The sequence below is a fragment of the Pelophylax lessonae genome (assembly GCF_965119305.1).
Source record: "Pelophylax lessonae genome assembly, chromosome: 6".
Taxonomy (NCBI): Eukaryota; Metazoa; Chordata; class Amphibia; order Anura; family Ranidae; genus Pelophylax; species Pelophylax lessonae.
In genome coordinates this window covers 112574571-112591611 of record NC_138773.1, presented here as the reverse complement: position 1 = coordinate 112591611, position 17041 = coordinate 112574571, and the positions used below count along the sequence as shown (strand labels likewise).

At 42.1% G+C, this 17041-nt stretch overlaps 1 protein-coding gene across 1 annotated transcript in view; it reads right to left on the bottom strand.

The window, feature by feature from the left end:
• SNN (stannin) overlaps window positions 1–16716 on the bottom strand; it is a 37974-nt gene extending 21258 nt beyond the window's left edge. Inside the window, exon 1 of the mRNA XM_082262318.1 lies at window positions 16628–16716. The gene's annotated coding sequence lies outside the window, so the exon portion shown is untranslated. The remainder of the gene's footprint in view (window positions 1–16627) is intronic.
• Window positions 16717–17041: the final 325 nt, after the last annotated feature.

The window sequence follows — 17041 nt, the reverse complement described above, 5'->3', positions numbered from 1 at the left end:
TACTTGCATCAGTGAGTACGTATGTGAGCTGTTATGTAGGATATGTTCATGGGGTGCAGAGCCAGCTCCTCAGTCCTGCTGGTGGCAGCGGTGGTGGCTAGACTGGCGGCCGGATTCTCTCAGCTATAGCGGGTAGAGACAGCAGCCTTGGTGTCATAGGAGGACCAGGTGGCCTGGCGGTGTCAGGAGTTCATGGCAGCTTCTGTGACCCCAGTAGAGGATCTGAAGGAGAAGAGCCAGGACACCAAGACCAATATAGAGCTCCTCATCATGGAGACTCTGGGTGAGGTGTGCTGGGCACTGGAGAGGGCAAACAGGGGCTTCACCTTCACTATGGACCGCTGGGAGAGGAAGGAGGGTGAGTGCCATATAGCCTTATATTTATTTAAATATTAAATGTATTCAAAAATAAATTGAAAAGTAGTAAATTGATATTTTTAATTTAACATCCCCCTCCCTTTAAAATATGCATTATTATTATTATTAAAATTTGCATTTATATAGCGCCAACAAATTCCGTAGCGCTTTACAATATTCAATTACAAGCAAGTGGGTCCCGAGAAAATAACTATTCAGAAGTGGGTCTCGGCCCAAAAAAGTTTGGGAAGCCCTGCACTACAGCAATAAGCAGCGAAAGCCATCACATATTTGACATCCCCAGGAGAACTGCAAGGGTATAGGGACATGAACTTAATAAAAGACCTCCAACCCCTAGTGTAAGCTTTGATTGTGTTTCTGGATAATGAAATATTGACCAGGTAAGCCGCCTGAGACCAGAGTGCGACTAATCCATGATCAGTAGGGAGTAAGGTGGTACCGTCATGCCCACCGGATCTGCTTCTGGGTGCTGTAAGAAAAATTGTGAGAAATTAAAACGAGATAAGGCATCTGCTGCAATATTGTCATTACCACTGATGAATTCACTGAGGAAATGAAATTTGTAATTAGGGCCTAAGCATGCCATCTACGCATGAAGGACATGATGAGGAGGGATCCGGATCTACCCTTATTGATAATTTCGGTTGTAGCCAAATTATCAGTAAAGAAAAATCACTGTGTTGTCAGACCAACCAGGGCCCCATGTGACTGCTGCAGCAAGTATCAGGTAGATTTCAAACAAAGCTCAAGTCTGAGCAAAGCTGCGATTGTTAAACACTTCTGGGAGCCAACAGCTAGCCAACCACTTGCACCCAAAAATGACATCTGAAAACACTCTTGGGGACCTAGTCGTAGGTTGTGGAATGAACATGGTAAATACTATTCCAGTCGCATTGAATCTGGTCCCACATGAGCAAATCGGTTTGTGCATCAGCTTGCAAACTCATCAGCATTCTGGTGCAGGGGAAGGAGAGCCATTAACCTAGAAACAAAATATCTACCCTGTGGAATGATCCTCATCGTCAAATTAAGCATTCCCAAAAGAGACTAACTCATTTTTAGAACAGACCGGGGACCTAACAAACTTGTGAATAACCTGACCTATTCTGACAAGTTTCTCCATGGGCAAACTGGCAAGCATAGAATTGGTATCAAGAGTTATAACTAGAAACGTAATGCTGTTAGAAGGGCCTTCCACTTTATGGGCAGCCATGGGGACGTTCAGGTCAGAAAAAAGATCCTTTAAGTACTGAAGATCCCTAGGCGGCTGACCAGGCCTTTCTAATAACAGAAAATCGTCCAGATAATGGATGAACCTCTGACAATATTTGCAGTTGACCAGTATCCAATGCAGTGCCTGGGCAAAGGTATCAAACAACCAAGGGCTGCTCTTGGACCCAAAAGTCAATTTGGTGTCAAAATAGTAATGCTCACCCCATTTGATACCATGGCATTGCCGGAGGGCTGATTTAATGGGGAGTAATTTGAAAGCGTCAAAAATATCCACTTTGGATAACCCTTGCCTAACTGCAGTATGTACTAAATGGCCAGATCCACCGATGAGTATTTAGGAGAGAATTCTTCCGATGGAATGAGTGAATTAAAGCTTGGAATGTGAGACAAATGGAGGAGCAGACAAATCATAAATCAAACGATATTTATTAGAAAACTTCACCACACACAAAATGGTGACAAGACGAAAAGGACCAATTACAAAAGCTTTGGCCACCTCCAATAACTCAACAATAGGAGCATGACTGCCTGCCGACACCAGGTTACTACATTCAAAAGGTCTCTGATGGTAATACAGCTGAAAGGAGAAGCTACACTCGCTGATGCTTAAGCCTGACAGAGCTCCATTATCTGTTGTACAGAAACCGGAAGTGACGACAGCCGACTAACCTAGAGAACCAGAAGGAAACGGACCAACATATGCCTGCCAGAGGAAGAGGAATACATACCCCCCAGACTCCTCCTACAAATACAGGCTGGCCAAAGGCCCACCTTCTTACTTATGGGAAGAACACCAAGGACTGTCATAATTTCTAGTTAAGAGGAACATAGTTACATAGTAGGCGAGGTTGAATAACAATAGTCCATCCAGTTCAACCTGTGTAGGTGTGTGTGGCCATAATTATTTCCCATACCCCTGAATGTTTTGATCCTTGAGGTGTACATCTTTTAAAAATAGCCATACTCCCCGCAGTTACTACCATTTGTGGTAGAGAATTCCACAGTCTAGTAGCTCTTACTGTAAAGAACCCACTGCATAGCCTGAGGTTAAAACGCATCTCCTCTAATCTTATTGTATGGCCTTGTGTTCTCATGCATTCCTTGCGACTGAATCGTTTTTTTTTCTATGTTGGGACACCGTTGAGGTATTTATAAATCGCTATCATGTCCCCTATCAGGCGTCTGTTCTCCAGGGAGAATAAATCAAGCGCTTGTAAGTGCTCTTCATAATTAAGGTCCTCCAATCCCCTAATCAGTTTAGTTGCCCTTCTCTGTACTCTTTCCAGCTCCAACACATCCCTTCTGAGGACTGGCAACCAAAACTGGACAGAATACTCCAGATGCGGTCGGACCAGTGTTTTACTTCACTCTCTCAATCAACATTGCCTATTTGTAATCCTTATGCTGCTAGCATTAGGTAAATAAATATACTTTCCTATCATATTTACCGGTTTACATTTTTTTTTTTTTGCATTTCTTCAGTTACTTCCTGATTTCCATGCCTGGGTAAATGATGTCATACATCCCAGGAGTCTTGAGGAGGAGAGGGAGGGTTCTCAGCTCTATCAAAGCCTGAGATGGATTCCAGGAAGTAAATTATATAAGAATCATCTTCCCTTACTCAAAACGGCCAGAAATGCAAGGGGCATTTTTCAAGATTATCTCTCAGCAAAATAAAGCATGGAGACTTGAATTGAAGGGGGGGGGGGGGAGGGGGAGTCTGAACAAAATTATAAACGCAACATATTTGTTTTTGCCCCCATTTTTCATGAGCTGAACTCAAAGATCTAAGACTTTTTCTATGTACACAAACGGCCTATTTCCCTCAAATATTGTTCACAAATCTGTCTAAATCTGTGTTAGGGAGCACTTCTCCTTTGCCGAGATAATCCATCCACCTTATAGGAGTGGCATATCAAGATGCTGATTAAACAGCATGATTATTGCAGAGGTGTGCCTTAGGCTGGCCACAATAAAAGGCCACTCTAAAATGTACAGTTTTATCACACAGCACAATGCCACAGATGTTGCAAGTTTTGAGGGAGCGTGCAATTGGCATGCTGACTGCAGGAATGTCCACCAGAGCTGTTGCCCATGAATTGAATGTTCCTTTCTCTACAATAAGCCGTCTCAGAAAATTTGGGAGTACGTCCAACCGGCCTCACAACCGCAGACCACGTGTAACCACACCAGCCCAGGACCTCCACATCCAGCATCTTCACCTCCAAGATTGTCTGAGACCAACCACTCGGACAGCTGCTGTAACAATCGGTTTGCATAACCAAAGAATTTCTGCACAAACTGTCAGAAACCATCTCAGGGAAGCTCGTCTGCATGCTCGTCATCCTCATCGGGGTCTCACACTTTGGAGAGATGTTCTCTTCACTGATGAATCCCACTTTTCTTAGATTTTGAGTTCAGCTCATGAAAAGGAGGGCAAAAACAAGTGTTGCGTTTAGAATTTGGTTCAGTATACTAAAAATGAATGAAATAGCGTTTTTGATTTGTGGTGCCCAGATGCAGTGCAGTTCCTCTTTACTATTCTCTCCACTAAATTGTTAGTCACCATTCTGTTACTTCTTACCTTTTGGTCCAAATCACAACCTGATTGTTTTTGTATATAATACCCTGTAGATTCCATCTTGTGGACAGGGCCGGATTTGAAAGGGGGCAAAAGGGGAAATTGCCCTCTATACACAAATTATATAAAACAATATTTAAAAAAAAGTGTATTTTTACTTTATTAAATGTATCTTGGAAAGTAATATTTTGCCTGGCCATCTATAAAACTACATTGTATCATTCTTCAAAAATACATTTTTGTGGCTCAAGCAAACTACATATGGAGCACTATGACTGTTTGTGTGCGCATGTGTGATCTCAGAATGAGGTTGTGTCATGCATTTAAAAAAATGTGTGACTGTCAATGAGAATAAACCAACTCTGTGCATAAGGGGCCCCCCGAATCTGAAGTCCCCTGGGCCCCCAAAGGTCTAATTCTGGCTCTGCTTGCAGATACCCTTTTGTATACAGCAGTCTTACATTCTTCTCTGCTAGATGGCTACTAATGTGATCTATCACTGTCTTCATCTACAACCGTTTATAGATCCCCAGAATCCCAATTACTGTCCATCTACCTATTCCTTCTTGTATCAAAGGAAATGATATACACCTTTGCTCCAGCCTTCACTGGCATCAAAATCTTCCACCCAGATTTGTTTGGGTTACAAACCTTTGGCCATCTTTTTTGGCCAGGCAGGGATGACATAACTCACTCGAATGTGCATTGGTGTTCATTCATCCTGGCAGATGCTCAGTCCATTAAAAAAAAGGAGACTGAACAGGAAGTAAGAAGCCTAATGCCTCGTTTCCACTGAGTGGTACGGTTCGGTTCAGTACGGTACGGTTCGGAACGGTACACATTGCGTTTCCACTGCCAATAGTACCCTTTTCATGATAGGCGTGGTGTAGCTGGTCACAGCAGGAAAGCTGTGATAGACGATTCTCTGTCAACCAATCAAAGTTCTGCAGAGTGTAGCTTCACCCAGTTGGTACGGGTCTAATGTGCTTGGTACCCCAACGAAAGGGTACCAAAAAGTGGTACGGTACGGTTCGGAATTAGGGTACCATTCATAATGGAAACGGCATAAATAGCGTACCGTACCGAACCGTACCAGAAAGCTCAGTGGAAACGAGCCATAAGAGTGCAAAATTGGGTGCAACTCTGTATAGAAACCAATCAGCTTCCAGGTTTTATTACCAAAGCTTAAAGGAGGAAATAAACGGTGCAAACTTTTCTTTTTTTTAAAAAAACCCCCTGCAAAGTAAAGGCATAATGTGCTAGTATGCATTGCATACTAGCACATTATGAAATACTTACCTTAGAAAAAATGCCCACACTGCCGCACTGTGAGCTCTGACAGACGGTTCTATCTTCACTCGGTCTTCCTTCCGGGTTTGTGTCCTCTGGCTGTGTGACGGGCAGAACTCTAAAGAGACGGCACGAGTATACTGTCCCTTCAGAGCGCATGCACCTGTGACCTCACCGGCTGCATGCAATGTGAATATCTCCTAAACCATGAAGGTTTAGGAGATATTCATAGTACGTACCTTTAAGCCTTATTATGGGCTTACCTGTAGGTACAAGCCTACAGAGTGGGTTTACATCCACTTTAACCCCTTACTGACTGCCAACAGTAATATTACTGTGGCAGTGCAGCACCCATAGGTCCAGCGACGTAGACCTACTTCACTGGACTGCTAGTGATTCCGGCTGTTTAGACACAGCAGGAGTCCGGCTGCGGGAGGAGCGGCTACAATTGCCGCTGCCCCCCCCCCCCCCCCCCACGATCGTCAGGGAAACGGTGTTTACATAAGCAGGCGGATCTTATGAGTGACAGACAGGAAGAGATCAGCAGATTCAGCATAGCTGAAACTGCGATCTCTGTGTCTGTCACAGAACCCCCCCCACACACGTCAGTAAGCATAAGGCATATATTTAACCCCTTGATCACCCACAGTATTAACCCCTTCCCTGCCAGTGTCATTATTAGAGTAACAGTGCATATTTTTAGCTGGTCACTGGTCCCCCCAATAGTGTCAAAAATGTCAGTTAGTAGTCTGATCTGTCCGCTGCAATGTCGCAGTCCCGCAACAAAATCGCACATCGCCGCCATTATTAGTACAAAAAAAAAAAAAAATATGACCTAAATCTTTCCCGTAGTTAGTAAACGCAATAACTTCTGCGCAAACCAATCAAATTACGCTTATTGCGGTTTTTTTTTACAAAAAATATGTAGCAGAAAAATTGGCCTAAAATGTTAAAAAAAATTTAGATTTTTTATTTTATTTTTTTTGGGGAATGTTATATAGCAGAATGTGAAAAATATTGTTTTTTTTTCAAGATTGTCGCTGTTTTTTGTTTATAGCTCAAAAACAAAATCGCACAGGTGATCAAATACCGCCAAAAGAAAGCTATATTTGTGGGAAAAGAAGGACGTAAATTTAGTTTGGGTACAGCTTCACACAACCGCGCAATTGTCCGTTAAAATAACGCAGTGCCGAATCGCAAAATAGGGCCTGGTCAGAAAGGGGACAAAACCTTCCTGAGCTAAAGTGGTTAATTGAACAAGCTGAAGTTAGAAGCTGATTGGTTTCCATGCACAGCTATACCAGATTCTGAGTGTTCCAGTTTTAGTAAATCTCCCCCCAGTATGTCTTGAATGCAATAAAAAGCCTTCCTGCTCATAATTTCTTTTAGAATATGGCTATTGTTCTACTAAACTTTAAATCTTTTTCCCAAAATAGAATTAAATCCCAGGATTAACTATCCAGATTTTTGATATATTGTGTCTCATTGTTCTCTCTTTATAGTATTTACATCTCGCTCAGGCACATTAGCACCGTTCAGACCATATAAAAAGGAAGAAACAAAAATAGACCAGAGGTATATGGTATAGTAATAGCATAATCCCAGCTATCAGCACCTTGTCAGACCACTTATTTCTGTGGAAGGAGGTAGTTCTGAAAATAGCTAAATCATTACATTTTTGTAACACTCACTAATGAGATGATTAACACGTTTCAAAGGGGACAAAAACTCATAAATTGCATGTGCTATCATGACTGCAAAATCCAGATGAAAAGTGTTCTACTTCTCACACACTGTGATAACGATTATTTTCCATCCTTGAATTCTAGCATGGATCAGCCTAACACATTTAAATACAGGCTAAACGTTGGGATGTATTTAGAACACATTGCAGAGCTATGTACATTTATCATTTGTTTTGTAGTTAGGCTGTTTTCCCTGCAGGTCAAATATTGTTCATTTATTAAAAACAGAGTGGTTTGGAAAATAACATATTATGGCCACTAGATGGCCATAGCCACTGGGTGGGGGCTTAGGCACGTAATTTAGTAACAAAAACATGAGGAATGTCCTCGCTTCAGCAGGACATATACTAATAGCATGAGGAATATGCATAGATATGCAGCAATTACCAGCAACAGACAAATGTTACAGCAGAAATGACAAACATCTAAACAAGCTACAAAAACCCAAAGCTGTGGCCATTTTTTATTTTAAGCTAAAATAATGATTTTCCGAGACTGTGGTCTATTAAACATGCAATATTCACAGAGGTGGATTATTTATACCTTAGGGCCGGGAGTTGTTTCCAATTTATGGACGAGGTTATGCAGATCAATGGATCATACATACAGATTAGTGTACAGACATTACTCGTTCACTTTTGATATTCCAAACACAGTGATATTTCCTGAAAATCCTATGCAGCGGTATAAACTGCAGAGTACTCATACAATGGGAGCAGATATTATTAAAACAATGTTTTCAGGTACATGGAGTGTGCATACACATGTGGATCTATTTATAACCAATCCAATGTATGAATATCTCCGCATGTGTTTAAAAAATACAATTACCCTTGATATTTGCAATGTTTGTGAAATGGCAGCTTTTTTATGTTGCATTTTGCAGGACAAATGTAACAATCACTAAGGCCCCTTTCACACATACGGTCCGTTTGTCCGTTTTTTATCCATCCGTTGACGGATGAAAAACGGACATCAATGCATCTCTATGTAAAAACAGATGATCATCCGTTAACATCCGTTTTCATCTGCTTCTGTCAATGTCCATTTTTTGGAAAAGATGAATGCCCTATTTTTCATCTGTCAAAAAAACGGATCGGACGAAAAACGGATGTAAACGGACAAACGGTCTGTTTTTCATCCGTTTTTGCATTGGTAGTGGATGTAAAAAAAAAATGGATGAAAAGCTGATACATTTTGACGTGACTGAACTGATGAACTGAACGGACCATATGTGTGAAAGGGGCCTAACATTCCATCCGAAGAGGAAAAAAGGCTTAAGAACATTCAACCAGAAATGTCTGAGAACATTCGACCATTAGAGAAAATAGCCCAAGGCAGACCCGATTCCCCTATTTACACATTCCATGTGGATCGGGGAATCCCTCCCATTGAGTTATTGTATTCTGCCAGAAGGGGGACTTCCCCCACCACCAGAATACACTGAGTAGTGCTGCAGGCTATAGCCAGTGGCACTGATCATTTGGGAAAAGGCCAGCAGGCTAGTTGTAACACTTGACTTCTGCTCAACCAGCCTGCTCATAAATAGTTAGAAATTCTTCTGGACCCTGCTGAACCGGCTGAATTAAAATAAGATATAAACAGTAACTCACCCTAGCTCCACCGCACTGTGGGAAAATAAAGAGCTAAGTGTCGGTGCTCAGGCTGAACGTCCAAACCAAATGTAATATGAATAAAGCCAGCACACGAAAAGTCTTCTTCCAAGTAAAATGCTTTATTCCAACATGGATAGCGGTGACAACATGACAGATGCTGACGAGTTTCGGCTTTACGCCTTCCTCATAGCATGAGTAAGGCGTAAAGCCGAAACGCGTCAGCATCTGTCATGTTGTCACCGCTATCCATGTTGGAATAAAGCATTTTACTTGGAAGAAGACTTTTCGTGTGCCGGCTTTATTCATATTACATTTGAATTAAAATATGGCCTGATTAAAACTATAGACTGAAATCATTCGACCAGAAGAGGAAATAGGAGGAAGACCTCTGCTAACTGTATGAGGATTCCTGTGTTGACCGCTGACAGTGTAACGAATCAGCCTTTGCAGAGAGGGAACTGCTATACACAACTGACAAGGTAGAGTTGATTTACTAAACCTGCAGAGTGCAAAACCTGGTGCAGCTCTGCATAGTAACCAATCAGCTTTCAGATTCTTTTGCTAAAGCTTATTTGAACAAGCTGAAGTTAGAAGCGGTTTGGCTACCATGCACAGCTACACCAGATTTTGCACTCTCTAGCTTTAGTAAATAAACCCCCATGTCACAGAGACAGAACTGCATTGTTTACCTTAGGGCCCTTTCACAAGGATGCCTTTTTCCTGCATTTCTACCTTGCAACCTTCACACCACTGCGCTGTGGGGCTTTCTGAAAAGTCCTGCATGCTGCATCTTTGGAGCGGTTTTCAAAACTGCACCGAAAATGCAGCTCCCCAATGAAGTGAAATGAAAACATGGCAAAAACGCATCACAAATGCACCGCGTTTTTATTTTTGGTGGATTTGAGTCACATGTCCATTTTTGAAAAAAATTGTGTTGCCCTCTCAACTCTCTTGCCCCTTGGAAGATGTCCCGTCAGACATGTGGACAGAGTTTATTGGTATCGTCCCCACTAAACTCTGTCCACATGTCTGACGGGACGTCTTCCAAGGAGCAACAGAGTTGAGAGGGCAACACAAAAGCCCGCCCGGAGAGTCAGTAGTGCTGTGCGCTATGTTTGTCATACAGTTTTTTTAGTACCCACTTGGTTTATTAATATTTTTTTTGTTAACGGTACATCACAATGGGATTTCCTTGATATGTGTTTTTGCTGCTGAAACCAATATAGGAGAAGCGATCCAATGACCACATTTGGGGCAAGCCATTCATGAAAGAGTGAGAGAGTGAGGTGTAAGAGGAAGAGAGCTGGAGCCATCCATCCATCCTTGCAGGATCGGTCATCTTTTAAATGCTGATTTAGACCTCTTGAGTTGTGGGGACCAAGAATTTGGTAAGCACAAATGTAACTGGTGGAAAGCTGTGAAAATACCATCATCCCAGTCTAAGCATATAAGAATACCCTCCAATACAATAGGGACTATTGTGGCCATGACAAAAGAAACTCCAAAAAACATGAATTATAAAAAAAAAAAAAAAAAAAGTATAAACTTTATTAAATATCAGAATAAAAAGTATTGAATAATAAAAATAATATGACTTGTGTACAAATGTATGATTGCAGTTTGGAAATATGGCTACCAGAACCTCAACCAAAAAACAATAATGAGAGGAGACATCCATGTTGAGCACTACATGTCTATTTTTCCCAGGTGCAGACAAACTGAAAACACACTGAAATGCATCTAAAATGATACAACGCAGTGTGGAAGTAGGTGATCTTGTTCCTCTCTAGATTTCAGTTCAGTAAACTTGTCAAACTGAGTTCCGTCTGCAACATTATATCAACTCTGTACAGCAGTTGACTCTGCGGTAGCTTCTTTATTACGCTGCCAGTGGTGAGCACAGAACTTTGCACACAATGCAGAGGTCCCCCTTGTATGATTTCCTCTTCTGGTCAAATGTTCTTCAAGTGGTAATAAACCCAAAAATGTTATTCCTTGAACGTGGGACTTTAAAAGGTATATGAATATAATGAATTGGAGCAAAGGGGGGGGGGGGTTAAACAAAAGATCCCGCCCTGGAGATGCTCTCTATACCACCTATTGCCCTATTAGGGGCTAATGTAGAGGGATAACTGCAGTAACCCATCCAACAATCCCCAGACGTGTGAATGGATCAAAATTGTGAAATTGATGAAAAAAAGGGGGGGGGGATCCTCTTATGAATTAGGGCACAGTCACTGATAATTAATTCCACTAGGCTGAGTGGTTGAGCCAAACACGGATCCACAGCATTCAGAAAGTCGATCATACAGAAAGTCGATCATACTACACTTAACAGCCGCACAACCAACCTCCAACATACCGGTCTATGCCAATCACTCCACTGCTGCGGGACTGTGTGTTTTTTCAGGCTTTCAGTTCATATTGCCTAATTCTACTATAGGGAATATTAGTCCATATATTGAAATGACTTTCTGAATGCTGTGGATCCATGTTTGGCTCAACCACTCAGCCTTGTGGAATTAATTATCAGTGACTGTGCCCTACTTCATAAGAGGATTCCCCCCCCCCCCCTTTTTTCATCAATTTCACAATTTTGATCCATTCACAGGTCTGGGGGATTGTTGGGTGGGTTACTGCAGTGATCCCTCTAGTTATGTACATGTTTTTTACTCTTGAGATTTTGTATGGTTTTGGGAGTCTATGGCCTCTTTCACACGGTCCGCCTCCGTAGGCGGATCCGTGCTGCTCAGCAGGGATCGATCCGCGATCCCCGCTGAGCCGGCGGATGACAGCTCCGTCTCCGCTCTCATCCGATCCGATCACTGAACGGATGGAAAAATAGGGTTTCCATCCGTCCAGATTTCACGGACAGGATCGGATACGGATGGCAGCGGAGGTGTCTCCGCTGACATTCGCTGCCCCATAGAGCTGCATGGAGGATCCGATCAGATCCGCCTAAAAAACTGACAGGCGGATCTGATCGGATCGCCCGTGTGAAAGAGCCCTATGCATGCCACATTTTTCAATTAATAACGTTTTTTCTTTGAATAAATTTTGTGTCCATAATTAACCTCTGTCTGGGAAGAATTTCTTATCTCCTCTATTTCTGTATATGGGACTTTAAAGGTGCCTGACTATAAAAGACAATCAATTTTCATTCAAAGAGTAATCATTAAAATACCATATATCTGCAATACTGTTTACCTTTACTCTACTATCATCAATAACTGGGATCAGGAGCCTGAGGACCACCAACCACACCAAACCATTCTCATGATCACTTTTCAAAGAAAAATGCCTTTTATAGTTTCACATTACCAGAAGAAGTGGGGTATTTGGAACCCACAAAACATTGTGATAACCGTTCCAAAGCCATCCTAAACCTATACACTACCCAGTTCTAGCAATAGCACAGTGATGTATAGTGGGGTGGGAAAAGTAATGATAAACTGTGAAACTCATTTGTAGAATTTCTATATATTATATGGTTGTAGATAAAATAAAAGCCATGCTGGGGGAAGCATTTTATATGTTTAATGCTTTTATAAGAACAGAATAAATGGATAGAATTGTAATGGTACTGTAAATGCCTTGCATTGTCAGGCACCTTTAAAGTCCCATGCTCATATCATTTTCTTGTCTTGTATTTGTAATTTTAGGCATGATGGTAATTTACATATATTTGGTTAAAAGATATCAATGTACAAATACTGTACTGGTGACCATAGCACAAGGAACAAACTTTTCAGAGAAAGGGATTACAATAATGCCCCATACACACGTGCAGATTATCTGCAGACTTTTGTCTGCAGACTTACCAAAACCATATAATATGAGATCAAACCTAAACACTTTCAATTTGTATGCAATCCGGCAGGCCCTTGCACTACATAGAAAAGGTAAGTCTGCAGACAAAAGTCTGCAGATAATCTGCACGTGTGTATGGGGCATAAGACACGTGGCCACTCATTAAACTAGAGGAAAGGCGGTTTAAAGCGGAGTTCCGGGCACAGAAATCATTTTTCAACAAACATACCCCCGGGACAGTCAGGGCTAGTACATTTCACAATGGCTCGCCTCTGATCTGTCCCGGTTCGCACTTACCTTTTAGAAGAAATACTCACTTATAAAATTTCTTCCACAGCGTTTCCATCTCTCTTGAGGGCAGCTGAAGCCGGCGCGGTCCTCTTCGGCGTCTTCTTCTCCCAGAATGCGCCTGCACCGGCCCCTCTCGTCACTTCCGGTGCGGCGTCGCCCGGAAGTGACGAGCGGGGCCGGTGCCGTCGCATTGATTCCTGGGAGCGATGACGTTCAGCTCCCAGGAATCAGTGCAAGCCCGGAAGTGACGGCGGAGCCGCGGCACAGAGGGAGGAAGTGAAGACTAGGTGAGTATCTTCGATCTTCAATTACAAGGTGAGTAAATAAAAAAAAAAAACCTAACTATCCAATTCCTTTTCAGGTGAAGGTGTAGAAGCGGACGGGCACAAAAAAAAAAAAATATCGATTTTGTGCCCGGAACTCCGCTTTAACCTTACTACATAAACGGTTCTTTACTGTCAGAGCACTAAGGATGTGGAATTCTCTTCCACAAGCAGTCGTATCAGAAGGGAGCATTGATAGTTTCAAAAAACTATTAGATGGGCACCTTAAAGACCACAACATAGAGGGGTATACAATGTACGGTTAACAGCAAACACACACACATCATAGGTTGAACTGGATGGACTGATGTCTTTTTTCAACCTCACTAACTATGATGCTAAATACTGCAGTTAAATACTTGGATGTCGTGGCTGCATTTGTTTTTCTTTTTTTTGGGGGGGGGGGGCTTTTTTCCCCTGTTTAACCTGGTGATCCAGCCAGTAAAACACCTCCTGTATTAGAGGGCCACCACTCTGGATAAAGGAGCACAGGGGGCACATTTGGACAGCAACATTGTCAGTCTAGGGGTAAGGGAAGGATTAGATGTACTAGCAGATTTAATACACTAACAAATTGAAGCCAAACTCCAGCTAACACTTTATAAGCATTTACGGGACCTGTTTTGTTCCTTTTAGAGTAAAGGTTTTACCTAAAGAAAAAGGGCTGACCATTGTAAACACTCCTGTCCATGGTAAATGCTTTGTCTCATCCCTGTAAACTGATACATCTGGACAGAGGTTTGGTTTAAAAACAACAGACTTACTGGCTGGATCAACAGATGAAAATAGAAAAAAGAAAGCCTAAAAAAGGAAACTAATACAGCCATCACATATAAGAATTGATAAACTGCTACATATATTAAAGTCTTGCTTTTGAGTTTACTACAGCTTTTTTCTCTAAGGATAAAATGTTACATTTACCCTGTGAAAGGCAATGAATAGAAACAGAGTGCTGAGAAAATCACAAAGCACATTTTTTTATAACTAGATGCCAATGTTCAAGGAATGTGCAAAGGCTGTCATTGCTGACCACATTCTAAAACAAAAGTCTGAGTCTATACAGGATCCTATAGGGCAGAATATTTGTAGCATCCTTATAGGCCCCGGGGAGCTGCTGATTCTGTCCTCATTTACCATTGATATTTTATACCACATTTCTATATTCTTATGTACAGAGAACAGTCCTTTGTAGTCAGCTCTTTCTCCAGGATTCTCCTCCTATTTCATGTTAAACCACAAATGGCCCAATTCCAAACCAAGAGCAAACTGATGTTAGAGAAGCCAGCTTTAAAGTATCCGACATCCTCGGCTCACATCATTGGCAGGAGGAAGGCTCATATCCCTACAGATTGTAACTAGATCCTGAGAAAATCCTGATATGACCGGCCACCATCTCCAGACAACCCACCCTATAAACGACGCATCTGTCAGTCTACAATTATCATACAAAGGTTTTAAAGCCCCACTGACCCTTCCAGGTAAAGTGGTTCTAAAGGCGGAAGGTTTTCATAATGAAACATTCTAAATGACATTCACCATGGGGTACCCAGGGAACATCTCCCCATCACTTACACCACCCAACACCATACAGCCTGGATCACCCTGCACATCATGCCATATACTGTATATCATATAGGTGACCATACACGTCATCACATAGATAGAGGATCATACACCTATTATAGAAGACCATGCACATTATATACAGGACGATATACATCATATGGATAGAGGATATACACATCATATAGGGGGACCACACACATCATATAGGAGGACCATACACATTATAGAAGACCATACACATCATATGGATAGAGGATATACACATATAGAGGACCATATACATCATATAGGGGACCATACACATCATATACAGAACCATACACAGCATTTAGGGGACCATGCACATCATATAGGGGACCATGCACACCATATATAGAACCATACACATCATATAGGGGGTCATACACATTACATATAGAGGACCGTACACATCATATAGGGGGTCATACACATTACATATAGAGGACCATACACATCATATACAGAACCATACACAGCATATAGAGGACCATACACATCATATAGTGGGCCACACAGCATTTAGGGGACCATACACAGCATATAGGAGGTCATACACATTACATATAGAGGACCATACACATCATATAGGGGAGTATATACATCATATACAGAACCATACACAGCATTTAGGGGACCATACACAGCATTTACGGGACCATGCACATCATATAGGGGGTCATACACATTACATATAGAGGACCATACACATCATATAGGGGAGTATATACATCATATACAGAACCATACACACCATATAGGGGAGTATATACATCATATACAGAACCATACGCACCATATAGGGGACCATGCACACCATATATAGAACCATACACACCATATATAGAATCATACACATCATATAGAGGACCATACACATCATATAGGGGCACACAGCAATTAGGGGACCATGCACATCCTATAGGGGACTATATACATCATATAAAGAACCATACACATCATCTAGAGGACTATACACATCAGAGAACTATATGCATCATATGTGGGACAATATAGGTGATATACAGAACCATACACATCATATAGAGGACTATATACATCATATACAGAACCATACACATCATATAGAGGACTATATACATCATATACAGAACCATACACATCATATATGGGACAATATAGGTAATATACAGAACCATACACATAATATAGAGGACTATATACATCATATACAGAACCATACACATCATATAGGGGACTATACATATCGTATACAGAACCATACACATCATATAGGGGACTATACATATCGTATACAGAACCATACACATCATATAGAGGACCAAACACGTCAGAGAACTATATACATCATATACTGAACCATACACATCATATAGGGGACAATATAGGCCATATATAGAACCATACACATCATATAGGGGACAATATAGGCCATATATAGAACCATACACATCATATAGGGGACCATACACAGCATACAGAGGACTATATACATCGTATACAGAACCATACACATCATATAGGGGACTATATAGGTCATATACAGAACCATACACAGCATACAGAGGACTATATACATCAAATAGAGGACCGTACTTATCACACACAGGACTATACATATCAGATAGTTGGCCCTGCAGAGTCCCCTGACAGGCAATGCCCGGTTGGGGGAAGGGTCACTGCCAAGCACCGTGGGCAGACTCTTCAGGTTTGTTATTCGAGTGCCAAATAGTAGCCTGGCACACCGTCCCCACCCACACACACGCAGGTTATACGGCTGTAGAGAAGGCTCACCCAGTGAGTGTTCCGGTCCCGGAGCCGTTCTCCCGGCAGGCCGTCCGGTCAGCGCTGCTCTGGGTTCAGGCTGCAGAATGGCATCTTCCAGCACACCACAGCCCAGCCCGTTACTTCATTTGCATAACGGTGCCCCTTATATATAAGTTCTGGTGACGTAAGCAGAAGCTGGCGACCAATGGAAGCTCCGCAATTAAGACTAACATAGCAACAGCTGAAAGGGGGAGAGGGTGGGGGCACCTAGCAACAAGGAGGTGGTTGAGGAGGTCACGTGAGCGAGGAGCCCGGTGTAGGGTGGGAGTGTGGATGGGGGGAAGGATTTAAAATAACGGTGTCACCTTCCAGAGTGTGTTCACACATGTGACATTACCCATACCCTGAGTTGAGCCATGTACAGAGCACACCTAGGATGGG